Source organism: Pinus tabuliformis, chromosome 9 (genome assembly GCF_031772625.1).
Source record: "Pinus tabuliformis cultivar Carrire ecotype Pingquan chromosome 9, CPIR1, whole genome shotgun sequence".
Taxonomy (NCBI): Eukaryota; Viridiplantae; Streptophyta; class Pinopsida; order Pinales; family Pinaceae; genus Pinus; species Pinus tabuliformis.
In genome coordinates, this window is record NC_142307.1 from 877,792,420 (window position 1) to 877,816,077 (window position 23,658).

Genomic DNA, 23,658 nt, shown 5'->3' on the forward strand with positions numbered 1-23,658 from the left:
AATAAAAGGTTGTCTTTGTAGAATATTTTATCATAAACTTAGAGGAAAGTGTGTTTGATGAGGAATGAAATTTTGAAAGAAGAGCATTTTTTTTAATGATTTTTAACCTCTAAATTTACAGAGCATTATAATCATTAACAGTAAATAAAGAACAGATTGCTTCAATTATTTCAATGAAGAAATACATACATAATATGACACAAGGAAAACAAATCATACCCAACAATTTCTAGAATCACTGAAATTTTTCTTTATTATTAAACTGAAGATCAAAGTACAAAGTGGTCCTCTCTGAGGTATTGCAAAAATTTGGAACCCCTCTAGCTATTACTGAAGTACATTTATACAAACTTTTAAAAAATACATTTATCAAAACTGTCAACATCCTAACTACCTAACTATTTAAATATTACATTGAAACATAAAATTACATGGCTTGAAAATATAACAACTTCTAAAAGTAAACATTTCATCTCAAATCAATCTGAGATTGTGGAGCAGTAGAAGGTTCTTCTTCTGTAGCAGCAGCTTGTGGTGACATCCATTCCCTGGTCTTCCTCCAGATATTTGTACTTGTACTTGGGGAATTTATAAACTTAACATGTGCTATCCTGAAGTCTCTGATTCTATTGTATGTGGGCTTCTCAATAAACATAGTCTTCATCATCTAGACAAGTTTAAAATCTTTATGCAGAGAGTTGATGATTGTAGCTCCCTTTAAGACTGTAGTCTTTTCATGCATAGAGTTAATTTTAATTTTTTCTTCCACTAGTAATGTTTCATATAGTTCCCAGGATAACAAAGTATTTTCTTGATCCCAACAGGATGGAAAACCATCCCTTGTTCTTTCATCAAAATTGATATCAAAACTCATCATTGCTTCCTTAACCTCCATCAATTTATTCTCAGTTGCTTTCCTATTGCCATTTTTCAATATCAATTTGTTTATCTCCATCACATGATTTGTCATGTCTTCTATTCCAAACTCTTTCATTTCCTGTGTAGAATTTGAGTTTAAGAAGTCAATTAACTTCTTAGCAAACTAGGCTCTATTCTACAACTTCTGCTTATTACTGAGGATGACTTGTTCTAAGTCTCTGACAATAATCTTGTCCTCTTCAATGATAACTTGGAATTTCCAGACACTCTTTACATTATTGATTATATCATTCCACAAGATTTCTCTTGCTTGTACCAGGGACATATTTCATTTAACTTTTTCCTTCAATTCTCTAATTTCTTGTTGAGCAACATAGAAATCCCTTTTGTCTTTTTCTGCATTCTCCTTGGTCATAAACAGCTCTTGCTCAGTTGCTTTGATGATTTGCACAGCATTGTCCAAATATGTATGCTTCTTCTTTAACTCATTTTCAGAAATGTACAACTCAGTCCTAACCTGAGTCAGCTTCTCAGCAGGATCATCTGAATTTGTTGCTTCCACAACTGTGCATATATGTGAATCAATCTTTTGATGTGAAGAAAGATTAATTTCCTTCAACTTCATTATCTCCTCATCCATTTGTAGAAGTTATTGGACTAGTAATTCTTTATCTTTCTCAACCCCTTCTACCTTTGAATCCATGGGATGTTCTGCTGAGGGCAACTTCAACTTCTTTTTCAGTGCTTGAATCCCTACCTCAGCACTTTGCAGTAACTTCTGAATTGTAGACCTATCTTCTGGACTTACACCAATCTTAACAATTATATTTTTCAGCTCTTCAATTTTGGTATTAAGAGCTCTGGAGTTTTCTTTCTCCAACTTCAGCTGTTTTACCACTTTTTCTAACATATTTTCAACTTTATAAGTAGCTAAAGCATATTTATATAAATCATGGAAAATTAATTACCCAATTTGCATATGTAGATTAATCTTATCAGGCAATGGAATCCTCTTTGCATCCACTATTAAATTAACATTCTTGAACCTTGTTACAGATGTTACTGACATTGCTAATGGATGAGAAAGAGAAAATTTTAGCTAACATTTCTCTAAATCCATAGTTGATCGCAGCCTTGTCTGATATTCAGAAGATACCTGAGCTTTTGATTGGGATTCCATGTTTTCTCTAATTTTCTTTTTTCTTTCCTCCACCTGCAAAAAAATATGTTTAATCATGGAAACTGAATCTTGAGCAGACTCCCCTGAAATTGGAGAAGGAGTACAAAAAGTTTCCCCTAACCGTAAGTGTATACTGGGAGTTGTTGATGCACCAGCCTCTTCGGACATATTTTCCCTTTTTTCTGCTCCATCTTCCTCTCCCTCTAGATCAAATACCTTTGACCCACCTCTCTTCAAGTTATTTTCAATGGCAAGAGGGGTCTCAATCTCTATATTTCCCAAGGGAGTTGATTGCCCTCCATTCGCCAGTTTTTCAATTTCTCGTTTTGACTCATGCACAAAAGGAACATATCCATTTTCTATTCTTCTATTTGAAATTATATAATATGGATCATAAGCCCATTTCTCTTCTAGTAACAAATTCATCCCTTCTAATAGTTTATGGACTTCATCTGCTGCTTTCCTACTATTTACAATGAATGGTCCAACAGTCCTAGGCAACCTGAAAAGGAGTCCCTTCTTTGCAGGTACAAAATGTACCTGATCCACATTTAGACTTTTTCTAATGAATTCAAGAGAAAACATCCTCATGGGAACAAAAATTGGTAATATGTAGGGCTCAATGTCAACTCCATACAACCTTATTTCAATATGATCCTGGAAAGAAAACCAATCTCCAACCTTGACATCTTTACTCACTTGAAGGAAAGATTGGGCTTTAGGGAGTAAAGTTGGTGCAGGTGAACTATTGATGATCGAACATAAAATAGAAAGGAAAGAAGATGCAAAATAGGATAGATCCTCATTTCTAGGATCAATTCTTACTATAGCAGTCCAGAAGAAAACTAATTGTTTATGCTTGAGAGTGTCCATAATATTCAAACCTAGATGCATGAATTTCTCAACAATAGAATACAGGAATAAATATGTTACAAGTGAAGGAAACCTAAAACAACCTATAAGAATGAAATTCATGAACTGGACACTAATTTATTTTTCCCAATAGGTTGGCATACCTAATACAACTTCAGGCTTCATGATTACAGCAAACATTCCTAAAACTGCTTTGTCAACTACTGTAATGTCCTCTTTCCCTAAAATTCTGGCCAATGCCTAAATAATTGGTCTTACATCTTCAACAAAATTATCCAAGGGCAAAAGAGTGGAATCTACAAGGAATTGTTTTCCATTAGTCATTAAATACTAGTGAATTATAGCATATTTTGGTTCGAGTAGTTATTCAAAATAAGCAGTCAATGATTCTTCGGAGAAAGATAGGTAAGATTCAGCAGAAGGACACCTAAAAAACTCTTTCTCCCAACCTATTTATCACAAAACACCTTTGAGGAAACATTTTTGAAACGAGCCAATGAATAAATTCATGAAACAGGTATGTTTGAGGGTAAAAGGTTGCCAATACACCAGATTTTACCATTGCAGCATAAATTGGGGAATTGGATTGGTTTAACTAGACATGTTGGTAGAATTCATTATGCATGATAGGGAAAGAAACATAAAATACATCTCTTTCAATATCCATGAGCGGAATGTGAGAGGATGAACTGACTAAAACAATTTTCTTAGCCATTTTTAAAAGATAAACGGTTGATTATGGAAAAATACCTAGTATTGGTGACGAGGTTGACTCAGACGTGAGTTGGACTTCGAATTTCTTGGTAGTGAACAACAAAAAAATGTATTGAGCAAAATCCAAGAAAATGTTTTTATAGCGGAATGAGAAATTATAAGAGGGAAAACCGCATTAAATTCCATTGTGGGAACTGACCGAATTAAATGGAGGATTTGACAGTTTGGAGGACAGTTGGACAAAGTATCGTGACATGGAAAATGAAATTACAATGAGTTGGCTCGCTTGTTGTCATCACTTTGGGGGGGCTACTTTGTAAAGGACCAACTTTTGGGTGGTGCCCCCACAGTGAATCTACACCGTTCATTTAAAAGTCAACAAGCCTAACAAAAGTCTTTGCAGGGGAACTACCTATGTTAATCTTCGATTTGGTTGTGATTTTGGGTTTTCTCCATCGGGCGGGTCCCATCCTCTCTTCCTTCAGCGGACCGCCAACCTGCTCACACTTTAACACCTCCGACTGTTGTCGCAGGGTCTCACCATCCATCTCAATTTATTACAATAAACTTTGTAGGTACAAGATATTAGTAATGTAAAAGGCTCTGATAAAACAACATAACCTAGTTTAATCAAATAACAAAAAGTCTTCCACATTTTTCTTTTCCTCTTTCAATATTTGATTTTTTTTTTTTACACTTATGTTTAACATGTACATCACACATATAATTTAAAACGGGTTACAACATGAGGCATGCCATCCATGCAACAAAGTTAATTCTTTGCAATGAAAGAGTCTTTGAATACTTGGGATTATAGGCATGTGCCTCAATATATTATGAGGAGGACCATTTGATTTACCTTTTTTTTAATTATGGTGTATGTCATGCCCACATTTCAGATATATCTCTTTGTCTGCACATACTCCTCTATATAGAATACAGTCATTCGCACATGCATGATATAATATGTACTCAACATCCAACATTTTCAACAATTACTTTTCCTTTTCCTAGCTATCCAACAAGACATTATCACTCAGAAGAACCTTATCTTTGAATATCCTGTAGTTGGTGGGAAATATAATTGTATAATGTCAATATTTAACGTTCATAAAATCGACTTTTTTTAAATTTGATTATGGGACAAAATATAAGGAACTTAATCGATCATGCAAGTCAATTACCTCAATATTGCCAAGAACCATGCATTCGACATGCCAAAAATTTCTTTCACGTTGTAAAACAACATAGTTGCTCCCAGTTGAGTAAACTTTGACTTGCCGTCAAGTCCAAAGATAGGGGTGGTGAAAGCATATTTCAGCCTTTCGAATAAGGTATCAATGATATGAGCATCATCCCCTAACTCATTGTTCTGGAATGTATCTAACAACATTGCCTCCATGGCAGTCGTATCTTGTAAGTAATCATCCATACCAACCTCCATTTGATTTCCTCCATTGTCAACTTGTTATGAAGAACTATTGTGGTTGTAGTCATTCCTAATTGGTGAATTTGGACATAATGGGAATTGAATAGGTGGTTGATTCAACCATTCTTTGTATGTTTCATCTTTGATTCTTGCTCTTAATACAGTTTTCTCTGGATTTGACGTTGTAGTGGGGTGCACCAAAAGATGGTAGGTGGGTCGCTCATCATCACTCGAATCCTAATTTTAAAAATATTGAATATCATTAGTACAATATCATTGATATTAGTAAGCACGAAAATGAAACTGGTTTGTTGAAATTTTAGTATAACAAATAATTATTACTATCGTTGATATAGGATTGGGGCTAGAAGATGCCATATTCTAATTGGCAGGGTGAAGAGGCTTTCAATTTTTATCTACTAAATGTTTGCGATATGCCGCTTTTGATAAGAGTTTCTGGAATTTTTGAAAATAATATGAAGTAATATTTTCTGCATCTGAACTTGAATCTGAATCTAGATCCTGCAAATAATTTGCATACATTTTTATTAAAATTGACATGGATTAAAGAAAAAAAATCAATTAGATAATTGAAATATAAATAAAATATGGACTTACTCAAGATGGAAAGGGATAACTCCGTGAAGGAATTTCATTAGCAATATGGAATGAGCTGGAATTTGAAGAATTGACCATTTGATATTATTGAGATTTTGTATATATGAGAAAAATTAGAAATAAAATTTTGTGTGAATATCTAAAATTAATCTTGAGAACCATATAAGCACAATATGAATTTCAATATATTTTTGAAACCATTTTTAAAGAACAATGGGACTTTAAGGGGGAAATTTCACATTATGGTTTAACTTTCTCACCACTTCACAATTAGGGTTTCTCAATTTAGTTATTTTAGATTTAATGGGTTTATTTCCGTACTATATATAGACTGTTTGACATATAAAGTAGGGGAATCACTTATTGAATTAGATCCAAACCTTGTTATCTTTCTCCATTTTTTTAAACGGTTATATGTGGTGGGCTCCAGTATTGTAGCAATAATGTTACAAATCCTGGAGCTTCCTTCTTTAATTTTATCAACCCGGTAGTTCGTAACAAACTTGGAAGCGACGGTGCTGTATGCACAAGTACTAGCTCTTGCCGCAGCTGTCACTTGGTCAGATGGCACAAGTCCGCTAAGGGCTCAAGCCAACTTCTATGAGCTCTTAGAAGAAGCTTTTTAACTGATGGACGAAAGCTAACTCAAAGGAAGCTAATCTATTTGCAGGAAGGAACTGAAAGCCAACAAGAAACGCAAACCCTGGCAAACCCTAATTCTACCAGCTAGTCTTACTGATGCAGAGATGGGAATGAAAACTACTGAAAGAGATGCCATTACTTCTATGAAGGTAAAATGCATGTGTCTAGACTACCTCTATCTGAAGAAAACATTTTTTTGTATTTTTGTTTCAATTATTAGAATTATCATGCATGTGCTTTTAACTAGCTTTTTACTGTGCAGAGGTGGATCAAGGAGGAGAAGGGCTTGGAACAGGTTGGGAAGGTTCAGAGAGGGTCTAAGGGGTTACTAACACCCTTCCAGAGAGTTTCACAAAGCTTGGCTGCCAAAAGACCGAGTTTATGAGCTTCTACAGGAAGTCTGCAGGGGTTCTACAGGATGTTTCAGAATTTCTACAGGATGTTCAGTAATTCCTACAGGATGTTCTACGATTGGATTTTGGATGATGGGTGAGTGAAAAGGGGTGCATGGATGGATAGGGAGATAGGAGAGGGGTTTGTAATAACTTAGTGATAGGGAGATGAGGTGATGAGAGGGTGTGGAAAACTAGTTTGTCTTAAAGAGGGTAGAGCGAGTGGAAGGCCGAGAAGAAAGGTAAGATGTTGTGGGTAGTAGAGTAATTGAGAGACAAGGGGCCTAATTTGGAGATGAGCAGTTGGCCGGGGCAAGGCTTAGAAGGACGAGAGAGCGAGGGAGTAGCACCGCACAGTGTAAACTGAACCAAATCATCCACGTCCTGCACATAATCAAAACATTCCTAATCTGTCCTAACTGTTTAATGGAACCAATGAACAGCAACGTTATTTCTAAAGAAAACCATGTATGGTACTGAAGCAAAGAAACATTCCAAGAGGTCTGAACGCATGGACAATTTCTACAAACGAAAATATTGCACCAAAGATTGCATGAGTACGCAAACCAATGTTTTTGGTGGGTAGCACTGTCTGCAATTCCAGCCCCTAAAAAGAGGTGAAAATGAGAGTGCAGGCAACCCTTTTTTGAGCTTTTATCAATTCTAATCTCTTTACTCTATTCCAAACATTTGGAGCAACTCTATCTTCTAACAATAACCTACTTAACCATACCACGAAATCTAACTCAACAAACTGCGTTTAAAATGCATGTAAAGAAAACCATAATGCTGAAAGAAAAGATAACAATACAGAAGAAGGAGGCCTTAGGCTCTTAGGTTGGGCCCAACCCCGAGAGCTATGGCTCCTTTAAAAGCTCAGAACTGAGATCAAATCTGACTGCTTCCCATTAAAAAATATTAATCATAAGTCAAAGAGTATGCCAATAATGGCTACAAAAGAGCAAAACCAAGCTAGCAGCTTCTAGTGCAGAATGTGCAACAATGTTTCAAAAGTCCTTTTCGAAGGCTAAAGCCTTATCATTTATACATCACGAGGCCCCAAGCTGGCCTCCTAAATCCGTGGGACTTGGCTGACCAAACTAGGAGTGAACAACTGCTTCCTCAAAATCCGTTTGGCTGCCTTCTAAATCTGGTTGTGGTGGTTGTTGGAGCTCGGAGTTGGGGGTGAAGATCACGAGGAAGGCCATTTAATGCTGTGGACAACCCTCCTACGAATCTGCAACCCCATCTTGGCTGTCTCCTGGCCCTTATCTGCTCAGTTTTGTTCCAATCATGTGTCAAAAAACGTGAAATGAGCACGTGTTAGCCACCTAGGAATAGTGATTGCCCTTATTCGTACAAATGACATAAACATACTAAAAAATGATGCATAAGTTATGAAAAATGAAGGATTGAGCAAAGGTAGTTAGGCCAAATGAGCCCAAAATGTTACCAAATTTGGGGCTCATCATCACCCCCCAGTTAAAATGATTGCTCATCCCTGAGAAACTAATCCAGCTCCTCGTCCTTCATTGCTTTCACCGCCACACTCACATCCCAGGCTTTAGAAGTAGTCTCCTCCTCATCGGCATGGAACCCAGCCTTCCTTTCCACCTCTTCCCATTGCTCATGCTCTTCTTTTTTTGTGCTGCCCTCCATCAATCCTAACAGCAGAGGTGGGCTTAGCGTGAGGCCAATCCAGCTGGCTTGGAGGTTCTGTATGGACTTCTTGTAGAGGGGCACCCGTGCTAGAGCTTCCCTCATTCGAGTTGGAGTGTGATATTCTTTGATTTTAAGGTTGTGGGACAATGTGTTCCATCGGCGGGTGCAAGCATGAACACAGTTGTCCCCTAATAGTCGCTCCATATCCTCGAAATGTGTTATGGCCTGAGCCTGTTGATCCATGTATTTCAATAACGTTTGAGGGTTGGTGGCTACGTGTTGGTGGGCCGATATCAATGCAGTGGGATCCCCTGGCTCTGCTCTAATCAGCAGTGGCTCATGTAATTCTCGGTCCATGACCTCTTTGACCTCTGCTGCCCTCTTTTCTTCATGGTTCAACCATGAGGCAAATGCCATCAACTGCATATCCCCTACAACTGTGTTGGGATCCCATGAAGTCACATTAGGAAGGGCCAAATTATGGAGATAGAACTCCGATAGTTTGGCCTTATCCTCTGATGAACTGCTATTGCATAACTCTGTGAACTGCTGGGGGTCTTGGATTTGGGAGATACCCCTCTGTGCCAATGCATTAATTTGAAATTGCAGCCACTGGTCCCGTAAGTATAGGCCATAAGATTTGGCCGGTTGTCTGCATTGTAGAGCATCCATGGCCCAACTGGCCATGCAAGCCAGTTGTGCCTCTTTTTGCTGCAACTGCTGTTTGAGAGCTTGTATCTCGATTTGTGCTTGCAGTTCCCTTTCCTGTAGATGCGAGGTTGGCTCCCCCAGACCAACTTGCAGTCCTTCTCTACCTTGATGTTCTGCTGTAGTGTCCCCTGAGGATGTGCCCTTTTCCTTCTTCAGTTCCTATAGCTGCAGTTTAAGTTTCTCGTTCTCTTCCTGTAGGAATACCCGCTGGCAGTTTGCCACGTGTTTGGCCATAGCTAATTCTTTTCGTGCCTCCTTGAGTAGTTACTCCAAGGGGCCTATATCTGCCACTCCTTTTGATTTAGCTATTTTCATCCACGTGTGGGTTCTCACTCTTTCTTCCTCCAACGCAAAGAAAAGCGGCACTGTGAATTTCTGTGGAATAATTTTCCCAGCCTCCAAAAAGTTATAATACGAGCTCAAGCTTGGCTGGGGACTAGGTTCCGGAATATGCTCTTTCTCTTCTTCCCTCGGTGGCTCTACTCCGTCTTCCCTAAGTGGTGATGTGGGTGCCTCTCCCTCCATCCTCTCTGTCTCCTTAAGCCGGGCCAATGTTTCCTGTAGAACGGCCTCAGCATCCTGTAGCCGGGCTTTTGAAGCCAACCTGTCCATTCTCTCCTTCCAAGCAGTTGTCTTCGGGCTCCCCCGCTCATAAGTGACTGATATTTTTGAGGGGGACCTCTCCCTTGGCGAGGTAGGGGTGTCTTCTATAGTAATTGGGCTGCTGGATGGAGGTTGGGGCCTGCCTGTTTTGATTCTCACACTTCTCCTGGCTTTGAAATACAGAGGGATTTCCCTCTTTTGTTTTTCCTTCAGCTTAGGAGGGGTACTAAGGGTGGCCAGCACGGCTGCTGCCTCCCTTGCAAGAATTTCAGTTGTCTTCTCCTTTGTTTTTCCCTTCTCAGGGCTTCCTGTAGAAGGCCCTGTAGTTGCTGATTTCTGGCTTCCTGTAGAAGCCGTTTTTGACTTTCCTGTAGAAACAGGTGGCACCGTTTTAGCCTGTTTGGCTGAGGGTGCTTTGTCTTTTGACTTTGCTGATGCAGCTTTCGAGGTGCCTTTACTGACGTGGACTTGTTCAGTCTTTTCCACTCTACTTTGTAACCTTTTCTCCCTGGGTGTCAATGTAGGTTTGTCATCCTCTGTCTCGGCAACCTGGTGTTTCTCTGGTTTCCCTTTTTGTTCTTTCTTCGGTGCTTTGGCCGTGGTTTCTGGCCTTTCCCTTTCTTCTCTGTGTGTATTGGCTCCTTCTCCTCTCTGCTGGAGGAAGTGAGCTCCTCGGTCAACATTTTGATATCGCCATCCTTAGTCAGATTTCGGAAGGCTTCCCAAGAGAGAGGGACGGTGTATGTGTGGAGTGCATCCTCCACGAGGAGCTTAATGAGCCCATGATGGGCTACCTGGTCTGGCGTGCCCTCTCGTAATTTGGTGGCACATTCATTCATGGACTGCAGGAGGAAGTAAGGAATACTTAGCTTGTTTTCTGAAGGTAGGTCCATTTGGTGCCTCAGCTCTGTGAGCAGCCGGAAATGGTACCCATATATGATGCTGAATTGTCCTTCGCACGTGATATATTTCATAATTTGGAGGCTGACCTCACTCCAAAGCGGCTGTAGGCTAGCTCTGCGAACCCCGTTCTTAATCCTCTAAGAATTGCTCCTCCGGCAGAAAGAATTCCTTTTTAGCCTTCTGGCCTAATTTCCTCTCCTCCTTATCCCACGGTACCCCCATTGGGAGGTCATTGACTCTGCTGATGAACTGTGGGGTGAGTCTGAGATTCAAACCCCTGAAATTGACGACGGCCAGCATTTTTTATTTTGGCTTCAGAGCTCGCAGGAATTCCTCTGCCACCTCATCATCATAACCTTGAAGCTTGTCGCAGAACGACAACCATCGGGCACGAGAAAACAGTTCTACCACCTCAGGGTTTTCCCGTAGCTTCTTTGAGTCTGTCGGTTCCTTCCTAATGAACCCACCTGGCATGGTGAAAGTTTTTTGTGTTAGCCGGAGGTGGCTGGCGCGTATCAAAAGACGGGCCTTTGGGATTTCTTTGGGCAGAGCGCAGAATTACGCCTCTGTCAAGCACACAGTGCGTGAATTCTCGACTATCTATAGGTGAGCCTTGACAGGGCCTTAATTACGAACCAAATCCTGTAGAGAACCCCACATATACTACGACGACAATTTTCATGCAAAAGGAAGACGACGCTTGCAATTTTATGCTCAGACTATAGTTTTACATTTTTGAGGACGTCGACTTCGCCACCCTTCAAACCAATTGCATGGGAGGAACGGGTTCAGGCTTACCTTTTCCAATTCACCACCTTTGACGTGAATAGATCGATTTTCCTCCGTAGCGGCGAGCTTCCTATAGCGTAGCTTCCTGTAGCGCAACTTCTTGTAGAAGTCGCGCACAGGTTCCGGAGAGCACGTCAGTGGTTCTGCGCCTTCTGTGCAACCACCAGACGTCTGAACAAGCCGAGGACTTGGAGTAACGAGCTTCAAAGAAATTCGGACGCTTACTTGACCGCAAAACGGCTGATGATAAATGAGTGGAGTGATGATCTAGCCGGTGGATTTGAATCCCTGCGGAATTCGTGGCGCGGGGGTGAGATGTCCCTGCCGGACCGTTGGACGACATCACCTATTCATTTCACTGCAAGTCTCCCTAACCGCCACATCATTCCCTGCAGATCTACCGCCGCCATTTCCGTTAAATCGCCGCTTCTCCCCGACTGGACGCTTCTCACGTATCCATTACCCGTTTTGCTTGCCACGACCAACACTTTCCAAATCTGACGAGACCATCAGACTGGTCGTGGTGGCCAGTTGAATGGCTACCCGACTGCTCAACCCATTCATTTTCACACTTGCGAACATTTCAGAGCATTTTTCATGTAATTTGACGAAAAAAGGGTGAGGCACTTACCTCTGCGGCCGCGACGTTATTTTCAGGTTTCAGGATGAGGGTGGTGGATTAGCTTGTTGTTGCTTCATGCACAGGCACGGGGGTTCCTCCTTGCAGACTGCTGCTGATTACGAAGCTTGTGACTTGGCTGCGGATGCTGCAGGTGCCCGCTCTATGTGTTGCAGGCGCCTTGATGGTGTACACTCTAGCTGGATGAACTGCTACGGGATTCCTGTAGGATGTCCTATAGCAGTTTTTCCTCCTCGGGTGCATGCCAAAACGGTGGAGACGGTGGCATCACAGTCACGGTCGCAGGGCCCTCGGATGGCTTTGATAAGTAGTGCATGGTGTCTCTGCATCCTTTATTCCATTTGAGAATCGCTTCCTCTGATGATTCAATGTTCTGATTTGACTGTGCAGGTATTTCCATTGCATGGCAACTGGGGTGGTAGAAGGAGGCGACAGCAGTGCGTGATGGAGAAAACATTAGCTTGCATGCCTCCGTGTCGGACCTCAGGCATTAGATCTCCCCACACAATCGGTTCTGGGCCGTCCAAAGATTCTACAGGAAGTTTCCTGTAGAAATACAGCCATGTAGCCTGTAAAGATTCTACAGGAAGTTTCCTGTAGAAATACAGAACTTCCTATAGAAAGTCATGTAGCTTCCTGTAGAAGGCTAAACTGTGATCAAATCATGCCCAGACCTTGGAAGAGATGAGTGTTTCTGGAGGGAGTGCTGATGAGGTCACCTGGTAGCATAGTAGGGACCCTTGTTTTTGAGTTGAGGGGCCTCTTTTCCTGCATGGAATACCTGCAACCTGCATGCATTGCCACATCTTGAACTTGTTTTCCCTGTTTTTTTTTTTGTTTTTGTTTTTTTCTTCTTTTTTTTTGAAAGACAGCAGGGGCACCTCCATGAGGTTTTCACCCTTACCATCTACCTTGAGTGCCTCAGAGAGGTTTTCACTCAAGGGTCTTTTTCAAACATTTTCAGAAAGACAGCAGGGACGCCTCAATGAGGTTTTCACCCCTACCATCTGCCTTGGGAGCCTCAGAAAGGTTTTCACCCAAGGATCTTTATTTTATTTTTATTTTTTTATTTTTTTATTTTTTTTTAAGATCTTCAGGGTATGTCCAAAACAGAGGCAGAACCCTTCTCTATGACTAGCACTGATTTTTCCACAGTTTTGATGAATTCTTGCCTTGAAAGAGGTTTTTTGTAGATCTTTAGTCGATGCCCATTGACAAGCATAGGGATGGCCTCCTCATCAATGGTCCGAATAAGAACAGATCCATTGTCATTACATTTTTCCACTGCATATGGTCCCAGCCATCTGGTTCTCAGCTTCCCCTTGAAATCCTTATGCCTGGAATCATACAACAGCGCCCAATCTCCCGGCTGAAATTGCTTGTCATTGAGGTGTTGGTCATGCCACACCTTCCTCTGAAGTTGAACCACTTCTAAGTGGAGAAGGGCCTGCATTCGGTGTTCGTCCAATCCATTCAGCTACAATAACCTTTCTTGTTGGGCATGGCTTAGATCCAGGTCCAGCTGAGCTGCCATCCTCAAGGTGTTGTACTCGAACTCAATTGACAGCAAAGCTCTCTTCCCATAGACCAGCTCATAAGGTGTGAAGCCGGTTGTGGTCTTCCAAGTGGTGTTGTAAGCCCACGTGGCCTCAACCAGGCGATCTGCCCAATCTTTTCTACTGCCGCTCACCACCTTAGTCAAGATCCCTTCCAATGCTCTATTGGTGACTTCCACCTGCCCATTCGCTTGAGGATGATAGGGGGTGGAAGTCCTATGCTTGATTTTGTGATGAGCGAGTAGGTCTTCAATTAAGTTGGAGGTGAACTAGCTTCCTTGATCGGTGACTAGCTCTCTTGGGTAGCCAAATTTGTAGAAGATGTTTTCTCTTAAGAACTCGGCCACCTTTTCTTCTGTCGCTGCTTTGATTGCCTTGGTTTCTACCCACTTTGTCAGGTAGTCTGTGCACACAATGATGTAAGACCTTTGCCTCGAAGGCGGATTGATTGGACCCACAAAATCCATACTCCACTTCTCAAATGGCTCAAGAGTCACTTGAGGTTGGAGAGGCATTTCGTCCCTTGGAGTCGGTTTCCCCATCCTTTGGCATCGGTCACATTAGTTGATATACCTTCTGACATCTTGATGAAGCGTGGGCCAATAGTAGCCTGCCTGTAGGATTTTGAAGGCAGTCCTTTTTGCTGCAAAATGTCCTCCACAAGGTCCATCATGATAGGTTAGGAGGATATCAAAGACTTCCTCCTCCCTTACACAACGCCTTAAGATCTGATCAGGGCCAAGCTTGAACAGGTTGCCCCTGATCCAAGTGAATGAGGCACTCTTCCTCACGATCCTGCTCTTCTCCCTTGAGGATAGGTGCGGAGGGAACTGTGCTGAGACAAGGTAGTTTGCTATATCAGCAAACCATGGAGAGAGTACTGAGATAGCAAACAGATGTTCGTCTGGCATCTAGTCATCCACTATTCCATCCTCACTTGCGGGTAAATCCAATCTAGACAAAAAGTCAGCAACAACATTTTCTTTACCTGGCTTGTCAACAATAGTCAAATCAAACTGCTGCAACAAAAGTAACCATCTAATAAAACGAGCATTCACATCTGGTTTATTCATTAAATATCTAATTGCAGCATGATCAGTATGTACAAATGTTTGATATCCAGTGATATAATGTCGGAATTTGTTCAGTGCATGGACCACGGCCAAGAATTCTTTCTCAGTTATAGTGTAATTCAGTTCTGCCTTGGATAAGTTTTTGCTGACAAAGTATATGGCGTATGGAATTTTTTGTTCAACTTGTCCTAAGGCTGCCCCTATGGCTTTGTTCGAGGCATCAGTGTGGATGTGGAAAGGTAGGGCCCAGTTTGGACCTCTCAAGATTGGGGCAGACACCAACTTGTCCTTTAATTCATTCAGAGCCTTCTGACAATCGTCAGTCCATTTAAACTCAACATCTTTTGCCAGGAGGCTAAACAATGGCGAGGCTAGCTTGCTGAAGTCTTTAATGAATCTCCTATAATACCATGTTAAACCTAAGAAACTTCTAACATCTCTTACCTTCTGAGGAGGTGGAACCTTCTTGATGAGAGCAATTTTGTTGGGATCCAGCTGTAATCCTTGGCGAGAAACGGTATGGCCTAGCACGGTCCCCTCAGTCATCAAGAATTCACACTTTTCAGGACTAAGGGATAGGTTCATCTCAATGCACTTGGTTAGGACTTTTCCCAGATTGGACAATGCTTCCTGGAAGTTGGACCCATAAGGAGTGAAGTCATCCATATAGATTTCCACCGAATCATGGACCAGCTCAAAAAAGATGCTCAAGACAGCTCTCTAGAAGGTGGCAGGAGTATTGCATAGTCCAAAGGGAAGAACTCGGTAAGCAAAGGTACCCCAAGGACAAGTGAAGGTGGTCTTATCTTGGTCTTCCGGGCTGATTTGGATCTGGTTATACCCGCTAAACCCATCTAGGAAAGAGAAAAACTTCTTTCCTGCCAGTCCATCCAACACTTGATCTATGAAGGGTAGAGGAAAATGGTCTTTCTTGGTGGCCTTGTTCAGTTCTCGGTAGTCCACACAGATTCTCCACTTCCCGTTTTTCTTGGGAACTAACACCAGAGGCGACACCCATTCGCTATCCGAGATGGGGTAAATGAATCCGGCATCCAACTGTTTTTGCAATTCCTCCTTGACGATGTCCATAAGGGCTGGATTCATTCTCCTTTGGGGTTGCCTAACTGGTTTACAATCTTCTTTGATGTAGATGTGATGGGTACAGACCGAAGGATGGACTCCTTTCATCTCCTTATAGCTCCAAGCAAAAGCATCTAGATGACTGGCCAACAGACTACACAGCTCCTTTTCCTAGGAAGGAGATAGGGAGGAGCTGATCTTTAACGTTCTCTCAGGGCTGAACTCCACATTTTTGACTCTGGGAGTGACTGGGTTGGTCACACAAAGGTCCACTAAGGTGCTGGCTTGGGCATCCTCCACCAATTCCTCTAAGGACAATGCACTGGGAGGTGGATTCTGGATCAAGGTCTCAATCAAATCATCCTCGGTTGGGGGGCCTCCCCTAGTGGTGTCTAAGGTGCACAAAGGTGCTGAGTACACCTCATCCTCTTCTCCTTCCTCCAACCAAAGTGGTAAGTCATGCTCTAATAAGGGTTGTGCAGGAGGGTACAGGACTAGCTGCTTGGACATAGGACCATTTTTGATGGTCATGTTTCCTGCACGGCAGCTTATGTAAGCATCTGTAGTGGCTAACCAGGGCCTTCCCAAAATAAGAGGGTATCCAGTAAGCTTTTCCTTTGGTTGCAAACCAAGAAGTCTGCAGGATACTCCCAAGAGTCAACAGAGACCAAGACATCCTCTACAATCCCTACGGGAGTCACGGTGGAGCGATCTGCTAATTGCAGGACTGTCGAGGTCTTTCTCAAGGAACCCTGAAGGTTGAGTTTGAGCATGGTATCTCTGGTCATCACATTAATGGCAGCCCCCAGATCAATCAATGTGTGTGGTATGATGGTGCCATTGATGTGGACATAAACTACAGGACTCCCAGGATCCAGATACTTTTGGCAGATGGCCTGCCCCAACATAAGATCAGACAGTTGTCCTATGACATTGATGGTTGAAGCATCTCTTTTTCGCCTGCCTGGGTGTCTGAAACACTTTTCCTTAACCAGTTTGTTGTATATCGGTACATCTTTGATGGCTTGGAGAAGTGGTATTTTCACACACAACTGTTTGAGTTCTCCCAGAAGCTCATCCTCCTCTGGGTTGGGTTGTGTGGTGGCTATTAGTCTCTCAGGAAAGGGTGGAATGGCCTTTGGTTCACTTTCCTGTTTATCTTCCTCATCCTCTGGGGGAGGAGGTTGGCGATCCGGAAGATTCTTTCCAGATCGCAGGTTGATCTCCTAGATCTCCACAGCATAGGTAGGGCATGATGTTTCCCCAGTATATACCTGCTGGACCTATCGGTTGTTGGGGTTCGGGTTCGGTTGAGCAGGAATTTGGGGTTGCCTTGGAGGAGCAGGAGGTAATGGTTGTGGTTGAGCTGGTGGTGGAGGCAAGATGGCGAGAGGAGTATTATACTAGGGCCTCCACCCCGATTGAGGTGCATTCCACTGAGGCTGTGGCTGGGCATGTGAGTGAAATGAATGAGTAGTGGGCTGAGTATGGTACTGAGGCGGGTAAGACCATGGAGGAGGCACAGACCATGAAGGATGAGCAGGGGGACCCCAGGAAGGCATAGGAGCAGATTGGTTGGGGCTATAATAAGTTGGGGGTGTCCCTTGCATCCCCTGTTGGTAAGGTCTAGGTCCATGTGGCCTCCTTTGGTTGAGGAAATAGAGAGGTTCAGTGGGCACTTCTGTCCCTTGATACATGGCTTTAAGCCCAGGTAAGGTCGGACATTGGTTTGTGGGGTGGTCCTCCTCACAAACAAAACATACCTCAACCGAATGTAATGGGCACTCGTTCTTAGGGTGTTTCCTTGTACACCTAGGGCAGAAGATAGCCAAAGCCCTCTCAGCTTCCTCTTTCTTCTGCTGGATTCGGAATGTATCAAGTTGCATGGCGATGGTTTGTCTCACCTCACTCTTGAGGTCCTCTAATTAATTTGCAAACTCATGTTTGGAGAAAGGAATACCAGCTGAGAGGAGGTTTCCTCTACCTCTTTTCCGGGCTGCCCTAGAGTGGTTTCTAAACACAGTATTTATGTCCTCATAAGGTAGTTGGTAAATATCTCCTCCAGCTAGCATGTGAAGGGTATCTAAGAGGTCTTCAGGGACTCCTCGGAGCAGGACCAACTTAAGAGATTCAGGGTCAAGTGTGCACCTGCCCCGTTTATAGCTAAGTTGGAACCTTTCCTCGTAATCTTCTAAGCACTCATCATTCCCCATGGTCATCCGAAAGATTTCTCCCTTGGCTTCCTTGGACCTACAGTAGTCCCGGTATTTGGTATTGAAAGCTTGCTGCATCTGGGCCCAAGTGGTGATACTGTTCCCAGGTAAGCCCATGAACCAGCGTAATGTTGCATCCTTAAGGGTAGAGGGGAAGAGTTTTAGTTTTTGCTCATCTTCGGTATAGTCATAGGTTCGACAAAGGACGGCAAACTCAAAGAGGAAGGTATCAGGGTCTTCAGTAGTCAGTCCATGGAAGTGAGGTAAAGCGGAGGGGCTGATGTTCTTCATTTTCATGTCTCCATTGGTCTCTCGGATGGGGAAGGTACCTTCAATTCTCTCATCTTCTCCCCTATTGTCAGCCATAGCTTCAGATGGAGTGTTCTCTAACTCTTCTTATACTATAGGATCTTCATATATCTCTGGAGGTTCGCCTATAGGTTCTTCTGGATCACTGTCACCAAAGAAGAGAGAAGGGTGACTCAGTGATGTGGTGGGGGTGTTGGGTAAGAATTTGCCTGTTTTATCTCGATTTCTACGAGGCATGAAATGAAAAGACTTTTGATTGCTTTTGTTTTTCTGGTACCTGCAAAACTAAAACAGATTGAACTGCAACTAACTATCTTGTTGAAATGGAAATGCGGAATTGAAATGAAAGCATGAAAGAACTAATCTATTTTGCTCAAATGAAATTGCAGGAATGAAATGCTAGGCTACGCTTGCGGAATTGAAATGCTAATCTATGCTTGCATAAATGAAATTGCGGAATTGAAATGTTAATCTATGAAAGCAGGAAATGTCTATGCTACCTTTGCAGAATGGAAATGAAATACTACTTAGCAGAAGGCGAGAGTAGGAAAGTAGAAGAAAAGAAACAATCACTGATACTCTGATGCTTCCCCGGCAACGGCGCCAAAAAGATGGTGGGCTCCAGTATTGTAGCAATAATGCTACAACTCCTGGAGCTTCCTTCTTTAATTTTATCAACCCGGTAGTTCGTAACAAACTTGGAAGCGACGGTGTTGTATGCACAAGTAATAGCTCTTGCCGTAGCTGTCACTTGATCAGCTGGCACAAGTCCGCTAGGGGCTCAAGCCAACTTCTATGAGCTCTTAGAAGAAGCTTTTTAACTGATGGATGAAAGCTAACTCAAAGGAAGCTAATCTATTTTCAGGAAGGAACTGAAAGCCAACAAGAAACGCAAACCCTAGCAAACCCTAATTCTACCAGTTAGTCTTACTAATGCAGAGATGGGAATGCAAACTACTGAAAGAGATGCCATTACTTCTATGAAGGTAAAATGCATGTGTCTAGACTACCTCTATATGAAGAAAACATTTTTTTGTATTTTTGTTTCAATTATTAGAATTATCATGCATGTGCTTTTAACTAGCTTTTTACTGTGCAGAGGTGGATCAAGGAGGAGAAGGGCTTGGAATAGGTTGGGAAGGTTCAGAGAGGGTCTAAGGGATTCCTAACACCCTTCCAGAGAGTTTCACAAAGCTTGGCTGCCAAAAGACTGAGTTTATGAGCTTCTACAGGAAGTCTGCAGGGGTTCTACAGGATGTTTCAGAATTTCTACAGGATGTTCAGTAATTCCTACAGGATGTTCTACGATTGGATTTTGGATGATGGGTGAGTGAAAAGGGGTGCATGGATGGATAGGGAGATAGGAGAGGGGTTTGTAATGACTTAGTGATAGGGAGATGAGGTGATGAGAGGGTGTGGAAAACTAGTTTGTCTTAAAGAGGGTAGAGGGAGTGGAAGGCCGAGAAGAGAGGTAGGATGTTGTGGGTAGTAGAGTAATTGAGAGACAAGGGGCCTAATTTGGAGATGAGAAGTTGGCCGGGGCAAGGCTTAGAAGGACAAGAGAGCGAGGGAGTAGCACTGCACAGTGTAAACTGAACCAAATCATCCACGTCCTGCACATAATCAAAACATTCCTAATCTGTCCTAACTGTTTAATGGAACCAATGAACAGCAACGTTATTTCTAAAGAAAACCATGTATGGTACTGAAGCAAAGAAACATTCCAAGAGGTCTGAATGCATGGACAATTTCTACAAACGAAAATATTGCACCAAAGATTGCATGAGTACGCAAACCAATGTTTTTGGTGGGTAGCACTGTCTGCAATTCCAGCCCCTAAAAAGAGGTGAAAATGAGAGTGCAGGCAACCCTTTTTTGAGCTTTTATCAATTCTAATCTCTTTACTCTATTCCAAACATCTGGAGCAACTCTATCTTCTAACAATAACCTACTTAACCATACCACGAAATCTAACTCAACAAACTGCGTTTAAAATGCATGTAAAGAAAACCATAATGCTGAAAGAAAAGATAACAATACAGAAGAAGGAGGCCTTAGGCTCTCAGGTTGGGCCCAACCCCGAGAGCTATGGCTCCTTTAAAAGCTCAGAACTGAGATCAAATCTGACTGCTTCCCATTAAAAAATATTAATCATAAGTCAAAGAGTATGCCAATAATGGCTACAAAAGAGCAAAACCAAGCTAGCAGCTTCTAGTGCAGAATGTGCAACAATGTTTCAAAAGTCCTTTTCGAAGGCTAAAGCCTTATCATTTATACATCACGAGGCCCCAAGATGGCCTCCTAAATCGTTGGGACTTGGCTGACCAAACTAGGAGTGAACAGCGGCTTCCTCAAAATCCGTTTGGCTGCCTTCTAAATCCGGTTGTGGTGGCTGTTGGAGCTCAAAGTCGGGGGTGAAGATCCCGAGGACGGCCATTTAATGCTGTGGACAACCCTCCTACGAATCCGCAACCTCATCTTGGCTATCTCCTGGCCCTTATCTGCTCGGTTTTGTTCCAATCATGTGTCAAAAAACCTGAAACGAGCACGTGTTAGCCACCTAGGAATAGAGACTGCCCTTATTCATACAAATGACATAAACATACTAAAAAATGTTGCATAAGTTATGAAAAATGAAAGAGGTAGTTAGGCCAAATGAGCCCAAAATGTTACCAAATTTGGGGCTCATCAATATGTTGCATGGTGCACCTACTATAACATAATGCATCGGTTCTACTCGAGTAATATAATGCACCGATAAATTATAACACCTTCGATTTTTTATAGTTTGTTCACTGTTTCTCTCGATGTAGTATAACACACCGATGCGCATATTCCTAATTGCACTATTAAATCATTGCAGTGCATTAAGCCATACAAATCACACCATCAATCATCTCCAATTTTTAAAAAACAGCTATATGTTTCACGGTGTGCCCTACGTAACATAACACACCGGGGCTACCTGAGTACTTATGCATCAATATATTATAACACTTTCGATTATGTCCAGTGTGTTCATTGTTGCTCCCGGTGTAATATAGTGTATAGGCACGCTTGTTCCTAATAGCATCATTAAAGTAGTGTGGTGTGTTTATCCTTACAAATTGCACCGTCCTAATTTAAAATTGTTTTTAAAAAATAATTTTCCATGACAGTGTTGAACAATTAAAAGTCCTGTGTGTTTAATCTTATAAATGCATCAATGCGTTATTCAAATAAACGTACCGGTTTCCAAATCTTTTTTGGATGAAAATTATTTCATTTATTTGTAAAATATATCTAATGACTTATGTATTGAATGGTGCATGTTGTATATTGATAAAAAAATGTCTTAGAAAGTATCAAGTAACAAAAAAAATGACCGACACAATGACAGCACATCAAAAAATTCAGAGAAGGAAATTTCTTTGTAAATTATTTATAAAATTAATATGTTTGAACTATGTTTAACTAATATGTATTAGTTGGTGTGTGTCATGTAGAGCCAGAAAATTAACAAGGTCAAAAAAATAGTTTCTAATCTAAGTGTAGAAGTTTTTTTTTTTTTTAATTTTCATTAATAATATACTTAAGAATATTAGTTAACATGTTTCAAACAATCTATTAATTTATATATGTTTAATGTTCTACATTGAGCAACAACAAAGGAAAATATCACTATTGTTCTAAGAAAATAAAAATTATGGAACATGTAAATAACGATAAATTGGTTCTTAGCTCATCTGGAATGATGTTGAAGGTTAATGAAAGGGGGACAGGGGGGAGTTTTACAAAACTATGAGGGATCTAGTGGAATGAACATATAGATGTACTTTCCACTTATACAAAAATCAATGCAATGATTCTAAGAATGAAATTATATCTAAACTACAGAAAGCATATCCAAAGCAATTGTCAATGAGACATGTCAGACTTACAATAGAAAAAACATACAACAACAACAACAACAAAAATCATTAAAAAGGTAATATTCCTAATTGTATTAATTGATTTTCTAAAATTATATGTATATATTAATACAAACCATTAATTTATTAATATTGATTTTGTTATATTTAGTTTTTATATATCATTATAAAAAAAATTATTAATTTTTTTAGGAAGATTATGAAAATCTCAAATGATCAACACGCTGATATACGAAACATGTCAGTGGGAATGTCCAAAAAAGAGTATAAGGATATGGTCAAATAAATGGACATAATTGCGTCATAGGAGGAGCCATCTCAACGTGCTGCAAATGTATGTAATCATGATTGACTTTGTACATATAAAAAAATAATTTAAAATTAAATATTAATTTTCAAGTATTTTCTTGCAGAAAATAAAACACGATGGAACTCATTCAGCGCATAAAACAGGATGACAAGGAAGAAAAGGGTTGATTTCAAAGTTTGTGAGTCACTGTTAATATTTCTTTATAACAACTCAAGTTTTCATTTTTGTATATTTTAAGTTGTTTTATAGCAACCATCCATGAATGTCTTCAAATAGGTGCAAACATACAAAGAAAATTCATCAGAAGAATTGATTGACATTGGGTTAAATAATGGTTGTGAGTATATGTCGATATATCAAAAATTAATTGTGGAATTTCTAAGTATCTATGTTGTTTTAATTCTATTATTTTATAATTAATAGAACAAAACAATCCTTTATATTAAATATATGATTTATTATGGGGTATAAAACTTGTAGGAAACAAAGTATGAAACTACGCCAACAAAAGAGTTGTTGAAAGAAGGCATGATATTTGGTTTTGAAATAATGTGTATTATTCACAATTCACTTCTTGTTATGGTACATTATTTTTTTATTTATATTAATGTATATTATTTATTTCAATTTTCATTATTTTCGCCAATGTAGATACATGCATTACACTCTATTTTTATGCGTGCATATGGAACAAGATCAAGAAAATGAAAACAATCGATGCAATCAACAAAACATTCTTCCAAATAACTGAAGTCATGGAAGTAGTTCGAGCACTAACAGAAGTTCCAGCGAAGAATGATAATCTATTTGGATATCAATGCAACCTGTTGTATTTTTTGAAATAATTGTCTGTGAAAAACATGCATTTTCTTTAATGTAATCATGGACATAGTATCCCAATTAAAAGACAAGGGGTTACCAATAACAATCTCATTTTGTATGAGAAAGAGCCTCTTATTGATATATAATAAAATACATTTTAATTTATTATATTGTGTTATCCAATGTTGTTGTGAAATGTTACACCACTGATTAAATATTATAATGAAGAGATGCAAAATCTGATAGTATAACAAAATAATTCAAAGATCATATACAAATGCACTAATCAAACATTAATTTATATGAATATTGTTATAATATATATGTCAATTTCTCAATGAATAACAGA